The sequence below is a fragment of the Phyllobates terribilis genome, unplaced genomic scaffold (assembly GCF_046119375.1).
Source record: "Phyllobates terribilis strain yellow unplaced genomic scaffold, ASM4611937v1 Scaffold_39__1_contigs__length_11870865, whole genome shotgun sequence".
Classification (NCBI taxonomy): domain Eukaryota; kingdom Metazoa; phylum Chordata; class Amphibia; order Anura; family Dendrobatidae; genus Phyllobates; species Phyllobates terribilis.
In genome coordinates, this window is record NW_027362799.1 from 8527266 (window position 1) to 8531121 (window position 3856).

Genomic DNA, 3856 nt, shown 5'->3' on the forward strand with positions numbered 1-3856 from the left:
ATGCCCCTTGGATGAGTGGTGGAAGTCGAAGTGGATTAAAAAGACAATGTCAATGCTACTTGAAGGAGTGGCTGAAGTCTCAGTGGAATAAAAATACAATTTCAATGCACCTTGGAAGAGTGTTGGAGGTTCCTGTGAAATAAAAAGACAATATCAATGCCCTGTGGAAGAGACATGGAGCGCACAGTTGCTTAACAAGACGGTTTTAACGCCCCTTGGAAGAGTGGTGGAGGTCGCAGTGGAATAAAAAGACAATATCAATGCCCCTTGGAAGAGTGGTGGAGGATACAGTGGAATAAAAAGACAATATCTATGTCCCGTGGAATAGACATGGACGTTACAGTAGCTAAACAAGATGTTTTTAATGCACCTTGGGAGAGTGTTGGAAGTCGTAGTGAAATAAAAAGACAATATCAATGCCCCTTGGAAGATCTGTGGAGTTCAGATTGGTTTAACCATACTGTTTTAATGCCCCTTGGAAGAGACATGGAGTTCACAGTAGCTTAACAAGACGGTTTTAATGCCACATGGAAGAGTGTTGGAGGTTGCAGTGGATTAAAAAGACAATATCAATGCCCCGAGGAAGAGTGGTGGAGGTCGAAGTGGAATAAAAAGACAAAATAAATGGCCCATGGAAGAGATGTGGAGGTCACAGTAGCTTAACAAGATGGTTTTAATGCCCTTTGGAAGAGTGGTGGAGGTCGCAGTGGATTAAAAAGACAATATCATTGCCCCTTGGTAGAGTGGTGGAGGTTAAAGTGGAATTTAAAGACAATATCAATGCCACATGGAAGAGATGTGGAGGTCACTGTAGCTTAACAAGACAGTTTACATGACCCTTGGAAGAATGGTGGAGGTCGCAGTGGAATAAAAAGACAATGTCAATGCCCTTTGGAAGAGTGGTGGAGGTTAGAGTGGAATAAAAAGACAATACCAATGCCCCTTGGAAGAGCTGTGGAGTTCAGAGTGGTTTAACCAGATGGTTTTAATGCCCATTGGAAGTGACGTGGATGTCACAGTAGCTTAAAAAGATGTTTTTAATGCCCCTTGGAAAAGAAGTGGAGGTCGCAGTGGATTAATAAGACAATATCAATGCCCCTTCGAAGAGTGGTGTAGGTGGCAGTGGAATGGAAAAACAATATCAATGACCCTTGGAAGAATGATGGAGGTCGCAGTGGATTAAAATGACAATGTCAATGCACCTTGGAAGAGTGTTGGAGGTTAGATTGGAATAAAAAGACAATACCAATGCCACTTGGAAGAGCTGTGGAGTTCCGAGAGGTTTAACCAGATAGTTTTATTGCCCCTTGTAAGAGACGCGGAGGTCACAGTAGATTATGAAGACGGTTTTAATGCCCCTTGGAAGAGTGGTGCAGGTCGCAGTGGAAAAAAAAGACAATATCAATGCCCCTTGAAAGAGTGGTGGAGGTTGCAGTGAAATAAAAAGACAATATCAATGCCTCTTGAAAGAGCTATGGAGTTCAGAGTGGTTTAACCAGATGGTTTTAAGGCCCCTTGAAAGAGTGGTGGAGGTAGCAGTGCATTAAAAAGACAATATCAATACCGCTTGGAAGAATGGTGGAGGTTACAGTGGAATAAAAAGACAATATCAATGCCCCTTGGAAGAGCTGTGGAGATCAGAGTCGTTTAACCAGACGGTTTTAATGCCACTTGGAAGAGATGTGGAGGTCACAGTAGCTTAACAAGACTGTTTTAATGAGTATTGGAAGAGTGGTGGAAGTTGCAGTAGATTAAAAAGACAATATCAATGCCCCTTAGAAGAGAGGTGGAAGTCGCAGTGGAATAAAAAGACAATATAAATACCCCTTGAAAGAGTGGTGGAGGATACAGTGGAATAAAAAGACAATATCTATGTCCCGTGGAATAGACATGGACGTTACAGTAGCTAAACAAGATGTTTTTAATGCACCTTGGGAGAGTGGTGGAAGTCGTAGTGGAATAAAAAGACAATATGAATGCCCCTTGAAAGAGTGCTGTAGGTCACAGTGGAGTAAAAAGACAATATCAATGCCTCTTGCAATAGCTGTGGAGTTCAGAGTGGTTTAAATTGACGGTTTTAATGCACCTTGGAAGAGACGTGGAGGTCACAGTAGCTAACAATACGGTTTTAATGCCCCTTGGAAGAGTGGTGGAGGTCGCAGTGGATTAAAAAGACAATATCAATGCCACTTGGAAGAGTGGTGAAGGTCCCAGTGGAATAAAAAGACAATATGAATACCCCTTGAAAAAGTGGTGGAGCTAAAAGTGGAATAAAAAGACAATATCAATGCCCCGCGAAAGAGACGTGTAGGTCACAGTAGCTTAACAAGACGGTTTTAATGCCACTTGGAAGAGAGGTGGAAGTTGCTGTGGAATAAAAGACAATATCAATGCCCCTTGGAAGAGTGCTGGAGGTTACATTGGAATAATAAGACAATATCAATGCCCCTTGCAAGAGCTGTGGAGTTCAGAGTGTTTTAAATTGACGGTTTTAGTGCCCTCTGGAAGGGACGTGGAGGTGACTGAAGCTTAACAAGACGGTTTTAATGCCCCTTGGAAGAGTGGTGGAGGTCGCAGTGGATTAAAAAGACAATATCAATGCCACTTGGAAGAGTGGTGAAGGTCCCAGTGGAATAAAAAGACAATATAAATACCCCTTGGAAGAGTGGTGGAGCTAAAAGTGGAATAAAAAGACAATATTAATGCCCCGCGAAAGAGACGTGTAGGTCACAGTAGCTTAACAAGACGGTTTTAATGCCACTTGGAAGAGAGGTGGAAGTTGCTGTGGAATAAAAGACAATATCAATGCCCCTTGGAAGAGTGCTGGAGGTTACATTGGAATAATAAGACAATATCAATGCCCCTTGCAAGAGCTGTGGAGTTCAGAGTGTTTTAAATTGACGGTTTTAGTGCCCTCTGGAAGGGACGTGGAGGTGACTGAAGCTTAACAAGACGGTTTTAATGCCCCTTGGAAGAGTGGTGGAGGTTGCAGTGGATTAAAAAGACAATATGAATGACCCTTGGAAGAGTGGTGGAGGTCGCAGTGGAATAAAAAGACAATATCAATGCCCATTGAAAGAGTTGTGGAGGTTACAGTGGAATAAAAAGACAATATCAATGACCCTTGGAAGAGTGATGGAGGTTACAGTGGAATAAAAAGACAATATCAATGCCCCTTGGAACAGTGGTGGAGGTTACAGTTAAATAAAAAGACAATATCAATACCCCGTAGAAGAGATGTGTAGGTCACAATAGCTTAACAAGACGGTTTTAATGGCCCTTGGTAGAGTGGTGGAGGTAGCAGTGGATTAAAAAGACAATATCAGTGAGCCTTGAAAGAGTGGTGGAGGTCGCAGTGGAATAAAAAGACATTATCAATGCCCCTTGGAAGAGTGGTGGAGGTCGCATTGGAATAAAAAGACAATATCAATGCCCCTTGGACGAGTGGTGGAGGTTACAGTGGAATAAAAAGACAATTTCAATGCCCCGTGGAAGAGACGTGGAGGTCACAGTAGCTTAACAAGATGGTTTTAATGCCTCTTGGAGGACTGGTGGAGGTCGCAGTGGAATAAAAAAACAATATCAATGCCCCTTGGAAGAGTGGTGGAGGATACAGTGGAATAAAAAGACATTAATAATGCCCCTTGGAAGAGCTGTGGAGTTCAGAGTGGCATAACCAGACAGTTTTAACGGTCCTTGGAAGAGACGTGGAGGTCACAGTAACTTAACAAGACGGTTTTAATGCCACTTGGAAGAGTGGTGGGGGTCACAGTGGAATAAAAAAACAGTATCTCTGCCCCTTGGAAGATTGGTGGAGGTTACAGTGGAATAAAAAGACAATATCAATGCCCCGTGG